Genomic DNA, 16207 nt, shown 5'->3' with positions numbered 1-16207 from the left:
TTCCCGACCGCCCTGCACCTTAGGGGCTTAAAAAGAAAAGACGCGCACATTGCGCAAAACTCTGAAACAGGAGAAGCAGGACATAAAACAGAGCGACGAACTAGATGTGAATTATGGCATAAAAACAGAAAATCCGACGCTGAGCAGTGAAAAAATCCAAACATGATGTGAAACACATCATGTGTTTATTTAGGCGGCGCAGCCTAAATAATGATGAGATTACCGACGGTCAATAAACAATAAAATAAATGTAGCAACAGGAAAGAAACTAAAGTGAACATAGCAATAAACCAAGAGAGGATAATACTAATAAAAGGAAACTAAATGGAAATGAATGAAGAACAAAATGCAAGAATAAACTAAGAAACTAATGTAAATACAGAGGAATAAACCTGTATGGCAAGACCTATCGAGCAATAATTAATATAGAGGACTGTATGGAAAGAATAAACAGACACTAAATCCAGCTAAAAGGTAAAATAATATTGTTGAAATGTCATGGATTTGTTGAGACCACATCTAGTACTGAGAATAAATATATTTTACAGACCATAACAGTAACGAACTGATCACTTGTTTATGTTTTTAATTAGATTTGATATATTTATTTCTTCAATATTATTTTTCATGTCAGTGTTAATGTCATGAGGCTGATGACTCCATGACACTTTCAATTTGACTCATTAGGATTTGATTAAGAACCAGATTTATTCTTTGTAATCTCTGTCCAGTAAAACTGTTAATCTATGAATTAATAGACAGATCTATATAAAGATATAATCCATGTTTCTCTCTCCATAGACACCTGTGACAATAATTTCTATTCACATTACTTGTTTGTTCTCTGGGAAATTATTTTTGATGATAAATACAGAAACAAGCATAAAAATCAAAACATCTACAATAGTGATAGTAATATTAATGATAAAATAATGGTCAGTGCAAAGTAGCCTGCAAATTCTTTGGTGGGGGGCGGTGAGGGACCTGGACAAAGGCTAGGGGGGCGTTGGGCCAAAAAAGGTTGAGAAACACTGGTCTAGAATCAGGTCATCTGCAGGTCATTTAGCACCACGTTCTCCACGAACATGCTGTGTGCAAACAGAGAAGGGTGACCATCGTCCGGCCACGCCCCGGCCCAGTTGCGGAAAACTCTCCTCACTGACCAGAGTCGGACTGTTTTGTTGACATTCACTCTAGTGCAGCTCCATCTAGTGGAAGCATAACGTAACTCCAGCCTCTCCTGCAGCGTCTATTCTATGCGCCTTATATATGAAAAAAGTTTTAAAATAGGCCATTCATTGAAGATGTGCCTTATAATCCAGTGCGTCTTATAATGCAGAAAATACGGTAACTGTTCACATCCGAAAATTCAATAAGGTTAATCTTTTACTTGCCATCCAGCGGTAGAACAAGTCTGTTAAGAAAACAAAACCTGTAGTTGTAGCTGTGATTAATTAGTGCAGTGTGCCACAGCGAAGGGTAAAATAACCCATAAAAACCATTCAACAACTCAAAACCACTTGCATTTTTTTTCTCGCTTTCTGTGTTGACTAAGCTACGCTGACTCGTTGCCATAGCAACTAAATGATGACAACAACACTAATGTACTAATATTTAACATCAAAAGACACTTCCCACACAAAGAACTGAACATTCATTCCGTTGCAGTATCATGTTTATAAGTGATCGTCTGAACACAGAGGTAAAAGATCAGCTCATTTAAACACCTGCTCTCAAGACGATCCCTCAGAGTTGCTGTGTGGGTTGCCTTTTTTTTTTTTTTTTTTACCAAACTGAAACACACCGAATTCTGCAGCACATCTAGGTATTAAGGTTGTCAAAGTCAAGCTAGCATAACTGACCTACTTCCCTTTCCCTCACTATTTTTTTTTTTACTTTTTCCTGACCTTGTTATCCACTTGTAGCAAAGCATTGCATTTATTTTCTTTTTATATATATATATATATCACATATATATTTAAGATTTAGTGACTTATATTGACAATTTGACAGCTAAAAACCAAATGGTATCATCATTGGCTAACAGTTTTTTTTTTGCCCTGTAGGAGGGAGACGGAGAGCAGGATCTTATGAGCATGACATTATGCTGCAATGCGTCTATAACCGTAGTTCTGTAATTAATAAAAAAAAAGAGACATGGAACAATGCACTTCAAACTGAATCAAAACAATTACAATATTTTAAAACAAATAATTCTGGTTCATTTTAAGCCTTGAAATTAATATTTTAATGTCAGTTATGGTCCTAAAATCAGACGGTGATGAGTTCCAGATATTTTGGCTGTCTGTCCAAAGCTTGTCCTGCAAAATGGTATTTCATAATGATGACTCATGGTGCTTCTAGTGACTCTATTGCTGTAACACAACCACAAAACTACGCATCCACGATCATGACTTGGGCTGACGCTAATGTGTGTGAATCTCTTATTCTCTTTTGATTTGCTACAGTTGCTTGTTCAGGGATCAATAAGAAGTAGAGTCCCTTTAATCATTCCATGTGAATGGCAGCAAAATGATCACGTGAACAAAAAAAAAAGAATTACATTGAGTTTTTTCTCTTGTCTTTTCACTCCTTTTCTTGTGTTGTGCAAACGCGTCGTTGTGAAAGGCATCCTCGTTTTGCCGCGCTCCTTTAAGACGATTCGGAATTAGAAGCTTTTCATATGTATTGTGCGGCTCGGTGGGACTCCATTAGCCCGAATCAAAGAGGACGGCGGCCCGCGCGCCGAGCTGCACGGCGACGTGGCAGCCTGCGTTTCAGAAAATAAATACCAAAATTGCTGCTTACAGTAGCGGACAATGCAAACAGACTAATTAAAACATAAAAGGGGAATTTCTTCCTTGTAGTTGGATGCGTTTTTGCATAATGGTAATGCTGTACTGTTGGCCAAAGTCACTATGGTTCTAATAAGGACAGTGCCTTGTAAAAGTGTGCATTTGAAGGTTTTTTTGTTTTGTTTTTTGCATTTTGGTCTTTGTGGAATAATGGCAAGATGTATGTCATAAGGAATTCAGTCCGCCGTTTACCAAAAGCCACACAGGGGACACAGAAGATACTCTGGGCAAATGAGAAGGCAAGGGAGGAAAAATTATTTTGCACAAAATTATTCTTGGATAATGAGATTTTATTCTGTTTCATATCTGTTTAATTTGAGTTCCTTTCAAAATGAGTTGTTTGAGGGCCTCCTGTCACTTTAAATCCAGATAAGCTGCTCCTGACCCCCCAGACCCCTCAACTCAAAGTTTATACAAGCAAGTAAAAATTGTTGCAAACAAAGGCACAATTAAACAACCAAACATTTATGAAAAGCATATGTGGAGCCTCCTGTACAGCCAACAAGAATGCAACAAGTGGGTTTTGCATGAGACGTCAACAACTAAACACTTGTCTTTTCCAGCAGCCATTGTACAGCGCATGCAGCAGTGAAACCAGCTGAACAAATACTTTGGATCTCACGTGAGGTTGCTAGGTCAAAATCTGGAGGTTTTGGGAAACGCGTCATTTCCAGGCACCAAAAGAGATGAACTTACCAAAAGGTAGTTTTTGTAATGCTTGGACTGTTTTTAGAAGCTTGCACCTTATGCCCTTTAAATGTTAGTCCATGCCTTCAGCAAACAATTGTTTCTCAGTGACCCTGAACATGGAGATAGAACTAAACTGATTGGGTTAGTTTAACTCATATTCATATTTTAAATGACCCAGTTAAAGTTCAGGCCTAAATTTTAATATGTGATAGAACTTACTGATGTCTAATATCTCAAAATGTTTTGAACTGTCTGCAGCAAAAGCTGGAACTACAAAATATCAACTCAAAAGGGCTCAACTCAAATTCATACCCCACTTTTTAGATTTAGATTTATATAACAAATACATTGAGAAGTGTTTTTTCCGTTCCTTGTATCATAAAACACAGTAGATGTGCTTCCATTAACCATAAAATTGTGAAAATTGAAAGGACAAAATTAAATTTGCTCAACAGAAACAGTGATTTCGAAAACAGCTCACTTTTCAGGAAAGCATTTTTGCCCCAGGATGAAGTGCTTTTTCAGCTCTGTCCAAATAGATGTATTTCATAGAATAGCAACAGAAGCACTTTTTTCACAGCATACAAGTCACATGATCAAAGAACATGAACATGAACAAACATATTCACGCATTATTATTTATTGGAAAAAGACCAGAATTGTGAAATTGTGTTTTATTTTCAACATTAGCAGAATATCGACAAAGATTTGCTCCCATTTGTAATAGAAACGCAGTGAGTGAAACACAGCGAGGTCTGTGGTAACGTAGTATAACATTTGGACCAACGTTGGTCCAAATAAAGCCTTGGCGTTGACCCCTGAACCAACACGGGAAAACCGAACTGGCTGGTTCCCGTTAAATCTGCGGCCTTCTCTCCGCCCCCCTTTTCCACCAGAGTTCCTTCTTTCCTCTCGGAGCATCTTGGGAACGCCGAGCTCAGACAGCAGGATTAGTCAAGGATCCATCTTGAGACGCAGATAATGTTTACGCACGCAGGATCCCCTCCCGCCCCCCAAAACCCGACCTCTCCTGTGCTTTGCGGTTGCTTCTGCTGTACTGATTAGAACTCCAGCAGAAATGGCTATTTGTTCTTACTGCTGCGGTTCTTTTTCTTCCCCCTCTGCCACTTCCTTTGTGGAACTGTTTTTTTTTTTTGTGTTTTTTTTTGTCAGCCAACCCTCTAATTTAGTGCAATAACGAGTCACAAGTAGGTCAGCACCAGCCTGCAGCCAGCAGCGCCTCTGTCTCAGAGACTGACAGCAACATGGAAAAGCCACAGGGCTGTTTAAATATGCCCCGCGGTCGTTCCCTCTCGCTCCGTCTAAATGGCTGAAAGTGGGTGGCACTATGGATCCACCACTGGTTTTTCCCCTCATCCAATCAATTCGGTTCATATTTTTAGTTTTGTTTTTTTTTTCCCAGAGCGTGAAGAACTTTTCCCCCCACTTTTTCTCCCTTCGCACATCTCTCGGAACGAGTTCAGCGCACAGTTCTCGTTTTTTGGAGTTGGAGCTACACACACCTTAACAACGGTGCTCTTGTAGTTGATGTAAGGGAATGTGTGAGTGTGCGCTCGCCGCCTCACCTGCCTGTCATTGTGAATGACAGGGAACTTTTGTGTGTATGTGCGTGTGTGCGTGTGTGTTCAGGGACCCAGCAGCTGGCGTCACACCTGCACAGTCGCACATTCACTTCCATCGGGGGACCGTTTCCTCCTTTTTGTTAGCAAGCGGTGACACTTTACAAATAATTTATTTGCGCGTTCGTGTCTTCTCGCGGTTTCCTTCTGGCGGTTTGTTGTTGACATACTAGTCTTTTCTCCGTGTGCTGGATAGAAATCTACCGAGGAGAAAACTAACAAAGTCTCGTGCGACCAGTAGCTCGACGAGTCATAGTAAAACAAAAATAAAATAAAAAAAGATCGGTTAAGACAAAGCACACAAGACGATTAGGTAAAAGGCAGGTTTTTGACCCGCTATGACACTTCTTAGTCTCCACTTAAACGCTCACAATTATTTAAATCAGGCAAGCTGACATTTAAATATTAATAGTCCTCACTTACACACGGGAAACAATTACATGTTTTGTGTGATTGTCAAGAGGGTGAAAAAGAGACTCAATTTCTACTGTTACACACACACACACACACGCACACACACACACACACACACACACACTCACTCACAAACACATGTGCGCGGTTGAAGAGGCAGGGACGGGGTAAATTTAATTTAGAGACATTCTCTTCTTCCCTCCACATCCTGGGCTTGTAAGACACTGAAGCGACTGTTCTTTGCCCGTGTAAAAGAACCCATTATCAAAGCATTAAGATATGATTAAACTGACATTTTCTTAAGAAAAACCAAAAGAGTTGGGAATAAAAGGGAAAGAGAGAACTACATACTCCAGATCGTATCAGGAAAGAGAAGGGGTTGGAGGTGGGGGGGGTGTACATACTGATCTCTGAAGGAGCTTATTACAAGAAGACAAGTGCAGCGGTGTGCTGATCAGAAGCATGCGAGCCGAATGCACCTGCTAGATTCGACTATCGTTCACAGAGCATCAGTCAGCGCCGAGCCCGTCCAGTCCGGCCCTCCAAAAAGGAAAATATGTAGCTCAGATCGACACGGAGACTGGCAGATCATCTGATAGCAATAAACCTCCAGCAAGAAAAGTAACGAGCGCAATTAAAACAAGTTAAGCCATTTCAGAAATTGCCGGTTGGTTTTTCCACGTGATCTCGCCCCACTGAAAACTGATACGGGTCTGGGAACCGAAGGGGTCTCTAGCTGGTTTCTGAGTGTAGTGCGAAAGTCTCGAGGGTTTTCCTCGTTTCTTGACGTTTTTGTTCCCCCAGTGAGTCTTTGGGACTCGACAGGAGCTCAGTCAGCCCTCACTAGTGATCATCAAGTTAGAAATTCAAAAATGCAATACTTTTCAGACCACTGAATGCACCATATATAAATAGTACCAGATTGTGGTGACATATAAATAGTACCAGATTGTGGTGACAAGGTCGCTCATGTTTGGAGTGAAAAGTGAGGAACAAAACTCAAATGTAGCTACAGTGAGCATCATCGAGATAAAAGCACATGGACTGGGAATACTGTCCAAAGTTGGGTATTGTCACTAAATCTGGTGTCCAGAGTCGGTCCTGAAGGGCCGGTTTCCTGCATATTTTAGAGGTTTCCTTCATTTACAGACCTGAATCAAAGATATTTTATTAAAGGTGAAATATGTTACTGTGATAAAAATATGTCTTGTATATTTATTATAACTCATGTCATGACAATTTGTACTGAGACAGATAATCTGTGAATGGATCGATCCATTTCCTATTTCCTGAGCTACTATTGCCGTCTGAAGAAATGCACCAAAAACAACCATTCAGAGCTAGGAGGAGGATCTTTATGCTGTCAATCAACCTCATGTATTTGCTGCTAAATGTGTTAATGGCAGAGAAATGAACTCCCCGAGTCATTGTTGGCTACGACTGAAGAATTTAAAACCAACTTAAAACAAGTAGGTATTTTAACTTGATCATATGAGTGAAATAATACAGAAATGTGTTCTTGTTCAACGAGGTGAGGGCAGTTTTCTTGTATATTGTAAAATATTTACTTGGTTTACAGTATTAAGTGAAAACTATTAAGTTAAAGATTAATGAGCTAACAGATCTTTAAAAAAAAAAAAAATCAAGGTTTGGACAACATGTCTCTTGTTAAAATCAACTTGATGACATTCAAATTCCGAATGAAAACTAAAACTAATTTCTAGCTGAACCTTCATTTTTAAGCTAAACCTTTAAGTGTTTCACAGTGTACACATTTACAAATATAATTTGTAGGACCTTGTCACATCTTATCTATTAATATACATAATCTCAGAGTGGAGAGCTCGTCTTCCAGCCGGTGACTTTATGCTTCTAGGAATGCTTTTCTGAAATCAAGACGCTAAATAACTCATTAAGAAGATTTTTACAGTTTTGACCAGGGAGAGCAAACAGCTTCCCTTCCATTTGTCTTTCACCCCCTCAGACAAATAAAGCCTACTGTAGATTCAGGGAGGATGAGGCGTGTAGGGGTGCAGGGGGGTTTATAGGATTGGGCGAATGAATGTCAGGATTTTTTTTTTTCTCCCTTTTTTCTTCCAGGCTCCCAACTGCCGCCGAGGTATGCTCAGCGTTTGATGTGAAATCTGTGTAATTTTCTGAAAGGCATCGCATTATCACGAGGAGTCAAAAGCTTTCTGGCAGTAATTGCTGCAAGGCCGCAGACAGACGTGTAGCGCACTTTGCAATCTTTTCCCTGCAGAGATTTCTAACAAACGAATGCAGAAAACATGAACCGCATGTTGTGGGGCTTTTGGAGCCGCTTCTATTTTGGGTTTAATGGATTCAATGTAGAAGAAGAAGAAAAAAAATACGTTTTAATGTCCGTATGTTGGCGAGAAAATTTATTGTTGGGTGTTATAAATGTAAAATGCAGAACATTTTTGTTTGTTTTTTTCTTTGTTTTTTGCATTGATTTGATGCAAAAATCACTGGGGGAAAAAAAGTAGGAACATCCTCTTCAGCTCCCCCCTCCCAAATATCAGGGTCACATAGGAAAGCAGAGACTAATAAATGCATAAACAACAAAAGCATAATAAACATTGTCTCCCTCCCCAGAATGCTTCTCCTCCCTCCTCGTCTCAGTTTTGTCGAAGGAGGAGAGATAAAAAAAAGAAGAAAAACGTACATCGACACGTTGAGTGGCAGAGAGCGTAACATTGTTGCTGATTTTCACAGTTTCACTCCACACACTCTCCTGCTGAGTTAATAAATCTGACCTCTGCTTAATTAAAATAACAGACCATCCTCCACCGAGGACAAAAAAAAAGCAGTTAGAGAATAATTTTAACTAATCGTTAATTAAGATTCAGCAAAAAAAAAAAAAAAAAAAAAATACAACAAGAAACCTGCCAGTGAAGATGGATCTAATTTTAGATTCACTTTAGAGCAGCTGGACGTAGAAGAACTGACACGTTTCTTCGAGTGTGTGGAGGTAAAAAAAAAAAAGAAAAGAAAAAATCTAAATCCACTTCCCCCAAAAAAAGCAGCAAACCAACAGGAAAATAATCACATAGCGACTGCTTATTTAGGGATGTTATGGTAATGCTGGGCTTTTTTTTTTTCTTTTTTCCTGAAAGAGTCAGTGTTGCTGCGTTAATTGCTAATTTTGTAGCGCTGATCTTTTGACCGCAGAAGGTGAAAGAGGCCAGAAACACAGTCACAACATAATGACGGCGCTGTAATAACCGCGCCTCCTCTCTGGTCCCACGTTTTACCCCCCCGCCCTACTTTGCTGCTGTAATTCTGCTAGCAAGGACCGTTAAGAGGATATCATTATCATGTGTTTTCCCCGAGTAAGCTGCAGATTTGGTTAAATATAGAGAAGCCGTGTTTTTTTTTTTTTGTTATCTCCCTCATTTTTTTTTTTGTTTTTCGTTTTTTCTTCCCCCAGTTTTGCGTTAAAGCTGGGTCAATCTGACCCCCCTCCCAAGGCGATCCTTCTGCCAAAGAGAGCCACAGATGTAGCCAGTATCGATGCCATGCTCCAAAAAAAAAAAAAAAAAACTGATTGAAAAGAGACTTACATGTTTTCAAAGCATGCTGGGAACTGGGGGCCAGGCGAAAGCCCAAAGTATTAAAGCTGAGATAGTCACCAGTATGCTATAAAAAGGCAGCATATGTTGCTCAAGTCCAGCAGTGATCCAAATTCTAAAAAATTATTTCTTTTCCTTTTAACATTTAAAATGATTTTTTTAAATCGTATTTTGTTTCTTTTAATTAAAGTCTCAAATTATTTCATTTATAGTTTAAGATGTGGACATTGAGAGCTTACGTTTGCAATATAATGAAAAAAAGAAGATCAAATGTTGATAGAGAGCTTAAAAAGCGTTTTTGCAACATAGTGGGGGGGGAAAAAGGTTATGAAATGTTGATATTGAAAGAAAAGACGTTGGAAAAAATACTGAATATTCTCCTCTGAATGAGAGTTTTACACTCCAATAATCTGATTTTATGGCGTCTGTCATTTCACATCCATCCTGTAAAAGCTCTCAGGTAATTAAGTGAAAACATTTGTGATGCGATCGCTTCATCCCGACTTCAAACGGAGGAGATTCTGAAGGACACAGCAGAGCTGGTAGAAAGAGTAAAAAAAAAAAAAAAAAAAAAAAAGAAGTAGTGACACCATCAACTGAAGTTAATTAAAGACGATTTCATGAATCCCATTTTTTATTCTCTGATATTCAAAGATCTCCTCAGAAAGTATCAATGGCAGATTTAGTGAAAAGAGATTTTTAATTAGCAAATGAGTGAGGAGTGTGTTGAGTTTTTCTTCTTCTTCGGCTGATATCTGTGTTTTATCAGTGAGATGGTAAAGAAGAAAAGGAATCATTCATCCGACTCCCCCGAGGAATCCCATTGTTATCGCGATGCACTGTTCCTCCTTAAATCGGAGAGCAGAATGGAAATTCAGAGCTGGAGTGTGTGGAAGCCGCGGCTCTGCGTTTGCATATTTATTCAGCTGTCATATCTATCTGAGCAGATCATCAGAGGAGATAAACTAAAGAGATGAGGGAATAATGGCTCCCTCTTTCTCCCTCTCTCTCTGCTGGATGATGGGAGTATATTCCTGAAAAACACCAGGAACTGGGTAAACAAAACGTTCCTCCATCACCCCCCTTCCCCCCATGTGCAAAGCCAGGAGTTATTAAAATGAACCACAGTTACTGATGGCGCTGATGATTATGATGAAGATGTTGTAAGAAAAATGTTAAATTTTAATGTCACACAGGTGTACATTTTTAGAGAGCGAAAAGAGCAACTGAGAAAAAGTTTGCTGCTTTCGCGCCGAGGAGGAAGTGACATTTAGAGGGAGATCCATGTTTAAACTTTAAAACAGAAAACCAAGAGTGTTACATTATTATTACCATTTTTACCTCTTATTTTACCAACTTATGATCAATAATAATCTGCCAGACACAAACTGAGCAACTTTGGCGGAATTGCCCCCTCACCCCCCCCAAAAAACTACAATTTTTTAAAAAAATATATCAGCTTCTAGTCAGTTAAAAAAAATAAATAAATACATATGTGCTCAATAAATTTTGAATCAAATTTATTGATTTCAAATGGACAATTTATTTTCAACTCTCTGTAGGATTGATGAACTTGTGAGTTGTTGACCTTTCACCTCACTCTTTTATACGGATACTCCTAAAAGGAGTTCCAGGCACATCGCTATAAATATTCAAGCAATTGGCATTTAAAACCAACTACATGCCTCAGTATAATACAACAGAGAGGCTGATGTATATATGAGGTGTTATGATTGAATACATCAACCCACCAGAAGCTAAAAACCATCATAAAACTTTGTTACTGAGAAAGCGTCGATGGTAATGAGGAAGTCAGACTCACTTGCACTGTAAAATGGAATCTGGCATATAGTAAATATTACCCTTAGGTAATATTTCACTTTAGCATATCTGTAATTATCAAAGGTTCAGTTCAAAACACACGTTGCTTTACTTACATAATGAATCATATCTAGAGATTTTGATCAGAATTTATCTAAAGATGATGCTTTAACAGAGGTTGATTGTTTTAGATGTGTTGCATTGAGTTATTGTGAGAATTTAGGGAAAGTTGGGTATTGTCACAAAATATTTAATTGTCAGTTTCTGTGTTGAAGCAGAATTGTTTCTTTTTAAATGACAGCAGTGATGCTAATGAAGCACTCTGAGGCAACGTTAGCTGTGGATGTCAAGTCAGAATGATTTTTTTTTTTTCCTTTACTGATATTTTGGTGAAGTGCGTGTCTAAAACACAAACCATTTCTGCTGCTTTTTTTAAACAGCAGATGACTTCATGAAAAAGCAGTGAAGGAGCTGATAGTTGTGTTACTAAGGAGGATGCACCTGTTGTGACAGCCATTAGCGCTAGCTTTAGCTAGCAAAATGAAACACTAGGAAACTTATTAATTAAGTGTGTCTGCTACTGAGTAATCTGAGCTTTTAAACGCGTCTGAAGGATGATGAGTGTACACTGAGCAATATGAAACACATGGGTGTCCTTTTGTTTATAAACTATTTGGTGCATGTGAACTGTATGCGTTTTCAGATTATTACTATATAGTTAAGTCAAGCTTAAGCTTTTTTATGTAGGATGTCTCAACAACAAGGCAATTCAAAGAGCTTTATGTCAAAAACATCATAAACATCTTAAAATCGTTATTGTGAAACAAGCCATGAACACTACATTTTGTCAAATATCAAGCAAATACGCATCAAATATGTTGATCAGTTTTCTAGTTACTACTAATCAAATGCAACTCTAAACAAGTGGGCTTCATGTCTTTAAATGAACTCTGTGTTTCAGCTGTTTTGCAGTTTTCTGGAAGTTTGTTCCACAGTTGTGGTGAAATATGTTAAATCATATAAACTAATAATATCCCATTGATTCTAAAGTTAAACTTCATGTTAAATGGCATAGATAAAAACACACTGATAAATTTGTGTGAAATAAGGGTGGACGATATGGACTTAAAGTTTTATCACGATAATTTGGGGTACTGTTGCAATAACAACAAAAGTGACGATAAGAAATACTTATTACTACTTTTATAGGTATCTGTATGACTGCGACTGATTGCCAGCATTTATAGCCCCACAAACACAAATAGTGCTCTTGAAAAATGTTTGCATCATGCTTCACCAGCCACATAAAGAGTATTTTATATCACAAAACTGCTCACAGTAACTATATTTAAGCATATTTTCAAATTTATTGATACTCTCACTTAACAGTGGAGAAAATCAACAGTCCTGACAACACAAACGGTTATGAGGCGTCTTAAACACAATTAATTGGAATTTATCGTGACAGTGATAAATCGAGATTCTTATAAGAAATGTATCATGATAAATGATAAGCGATACGATAAATGCCCTCCCTAAGTGTGAAATTATCTTTGAAAGTGTTTAAAACTGAATTTGGTGAACTCATAAATTAAATAAAGTATTAAATTGAATTATCATTCATTTAATCATCTTAGCTGTTACAGTTACAGAATTTTAACTCAGGAAAATTGTTTAAAATCTACACCCACGCCCCGAAAAAATGCCTGCAAACTGCTACACCACTTTTATTGCTTAAACTATCAGGTCGCTTTATGACTGTAGACGTCCATGTATGAGTGAGGGTATCATCATTTATTCCTCAATGCATATGTGGACGCACTCTCTACTACAGTAATGATAATATAGAACAGCTAATTCAACAACACCCAAGGAAGCCGCAAGAAGACACTGAAACTTTGCTCAATGGTGCCATCTAGTGGCCACTGCAGGAAAGCCCAGGACTTCACACCACAACAAGAGCTGTGATCGTCCCCAAAGCTTCTGCATGGAGGGGTGGAGAAGAGGGGAGAGAGTTTGGATAACAATTATCAGTTGTATTTGCATTAATGTGATTGCTTTGTCTGCAGACTCATCTGACTGCAATTATAAAGAGTAGCATTAAAACACTAATTAATTAACTCAATTGTGGTTAGATTGATTAATTCGAAACAAACATGAGATCGCAAGCAAGCAAATGAGCTTGTGGAGTGCCGATGCATCTGGGAGAGCCGCTGCAGAAGACATTTTGATTATCTGCAGACACATGTAGTTGCAAATCTTTTTTAATTAACACGAACAGACAGAGGGAGTGTAAGTCGGTCGAGAGTCTGTCCTCGTAATCATATTTTTAGTCAATTTTTTTTTTCTTTTTTGTTTTTTTAAGGGTTGTTGGTTTTGAGACAGTGATGGAAAGGGAGCTTAATTATTGTAAAGTTTTTTTGGGGGGGGTGTAGCTTGTCCATGTGGAAGTGTGTGTCGCAAAAAAAAAACAAAAATCCTGTCATGCAATGTCATTCTGCAAGAAAATAAAGTTGATGAAATTATGATCAAAAGCAAACAGATGGCAACATAAATCATCCATTCGCATGTCTGCGTAGCAGAACAATGACTCACCGCCCATCAAAGGAGGAAGGAAAACATAAATCTTGTGTTATTTTATCCAAACACATATGATCGCCGTTGTGAAATTTCTAATGGTGCTTAAAAGATGGATTTTTTAGCGTTATTTTTTGTTGGATGTCAATCAGGAAGTTCTTCCAGATGGATGAATTCGGCTTCATTTTCAGCTCAAATGCACGCCTGCACCTACATTACCCATGAAATTTTTTTTAAAAATATATATATAAAAAAATAAATAAAATCCAGGACCCCTGTGCCAAATTTAAGAGGGAGCGGGTTAGTCAAAGCCCCCTTTTTCTCAGTATGCTGTCTGTATCTGCACATGCAGAAAAGCCTCATCAAAGAGATACCAGTAAAGTGCATGTAATACTTTAGAGATTTAATGCAGTTTTTAATTGGATAGAGGCCCATTATTTTTCAATACAGAAGGGGCACTGAGGCACATAAAGCTCTTGAATATTTTTTGCAAATCATGTTCAACAGCATAATGATTAACCGTGGCACTAAATTTGCCTCACAAAATGAAAAGCAAACTTCATGCAAGGCGTAATTTAATTGTTTCCCTTCACATTTTCTGCCTCCTATTGTTGGAAGCTTAACATTTATTTTTTTATTTTTTTTAAACAGAGTCTGCTCAGCAGCAGCCTTGTGATGCCTTCGCCTCCACAATGTGACTGACGAACGTTGCGAGGGAGCTGCAGATTCCCGTAAGGAGTCGAGTCGTGGAATCCTGCCCCGCTTTAAGTCACGTTTAATGCCCTATTACGCAGATAGTTTTTATTTCAACGCTGCAAATTAGCGCTGAATACCCTAAAGTAGTTTGGTGTCATTACTGACACAGATTTTTTTTTTCATAGCAATACATCATTTTCCCTTTTTTTTTTCCACGTCTTCCTTCATTGAAAATACATCTCAGAGTGACTAATGCGTTTTCTATTCATCGTTTTAATGATGCATTACAAATGTTCCCTTCAATCATGGAAAGTTGAGCCATATTTTCTTTGCTGTAGTTTGGAATTGCTTTGTGCTTTTTTTTGTTGTTTTTCCCAGGATTGTTCAGTAAACATTGCAGCAGTCGGTGCAGCAAGTCCCAGTTCATCCTGAGGAGAACACTGCCCTCTGGTGTGTGATTGGTGGTAATGCAGCCATGCTCCACTTTTTTTCCCCCTCTTCTGAAAGCCCAGGATGAGTCAGATTGAGTCTCACTGGTCAAACAAACCGTTTGACACACGTTGGACTAAGGCTGCAACTAACAATCGTTGTGATCGATTATTCTGCTGATTTTTCTGATGATTAATCAGTTAATCGGATACAAAAAAACTGGCACATTGTGCAAATTTTTTATTTTAACCACTTGAGCCTTTTTTAAACATTAGAAATTCTTTAAATAATGCAAATAAACATTAATTTTTTTAAATAAGAAAAAAAAAAAACATTTTATTGCCTAAAATGCAAATGCATTCCTTTAGTGAACATTATGAACCTGCAGCTGAGTTTTCTCTTCTCAAATGCAAAATGTACATATTTTTCTGAAACGTTTTGGCACCACAGCACTGCTCCGAATATGTTCTTTCAGAAAATTGTGTTTTGTTTTTTGGAGTCTGTATGATTCAGTATTAATCACTTATTAAATTAGTTGATTTCAATAATTGGTTCATCACAATTAATTCAATCGTTTCAGCTCTATAACCAGCATTAGTGAATCTGAGTCAAGCACTTATTACAGAAAATATGGCGGGTGGAGAAGAAATTATTCCTGCATTCTGTAAACGGGTCAAATTAAACATAAAGCTGCAAACATGTGAGTGTGACTAATTATTGCACGCACAAACATTGACACAATTGAAAACATGTTTAAAAAATCTCTATGTCCTTAGAATAATTTTAGTTTCATTTTATTTTATTGGAATAGTAACAGAATAAGTTCCCCTCTGTCAGAACAGAACTGAACCAAAACAGAACCTCGCCTAAAAAAAAAAAAATCCAACTTAACCTGATCAGTTTGGAATAAAGACGTAATCAACAGTTCATGCAGATCTGAGAAGTTTTTCAAGAAACAAGAAGCAATAAATGAAAAAAAAAAAAAAACATTTATTTGTGGAGAGCTTCTCTGGTTATGGCAGATATATCCATGTCCACTGGACATTTTCACATTTTGAGCATAAAACACAAACTTCAGAGTATTTTGGGGGCGGTAGGAGTTCATCCTTCAACCACTGGGTTGCCAGTTTGAAGATGATCCTCCCTCAGGTAATTAGCGTTTTTCAGCAAGTTTTCCTCCAGGATTGTCTTGTATAAAGTATCCACCCATCTTCAAAAGTCTGTCCCACATCATGATCCTGCCACCGTACCTCTGTGAAAATGATGGTATCGGAGATATAAAAATAAGTGCTATATTTCAGCCAAAAGCATACAGTACGTTTTGGTCTCATCTGTCCAGATGAAATATGGCCTCAAACAAACGTTTTTACTTTTAAGAGTTAATTTGTAAAAATGATTAAAAATAATCTTTTTCTTCTGCTTCACAGTCATGTAGTCCATTGTTATTGTCTGTTACGATAAATTCCTAATCGAATACACTTATGTTTGTGGT

At 37.9% G+C, this 16207-nt stretch overlaps 1 long non-coding RNA gene across 2 annotated transcripts in view; it reads left to right on the top strand.

Annotated features, from left to right (window-relative positions):
• Positions 1-14917, top strand: part of LOC103478211 (uncharacterized) — a 46290-nt gene extending 31373 nt beyond the window's left edge. The window contains exons 5-6 of one of the 2 annotated variants that reach the window (XR_535757.2): positions 14242-14321; positions 14665-14917. This is a non-coding gene — a long non-coding RNA (uncharacterized LOC103478211). Of the gene's footprint in view, positions 1-14241 lie in introns of both variants that reach the window. The other variant, XR_535756.2, reaches the window with a different exon arrangement.
• Positions 14918-16207: the final 1290 nt, after the last annotated feature.

Source organism: Poecilia reticulata, linkage group LG16, assembly GCF_000633615.1.
Source record: "Poecilia reticulata strain Guanapo linkage group LG16, Guppy_female_1.0+MT, whole genome shotgun sequence".
Lineage (NCBI taxonomy): Eukaryota > Metazoa > Chordata > Actinopteri > Cyprinodontiformes > Poeciliidae > Poecilia > Poecilia reticulata.
This window is presented reverse-complemented; position numbering and strand designations above follow the sequence as displayed.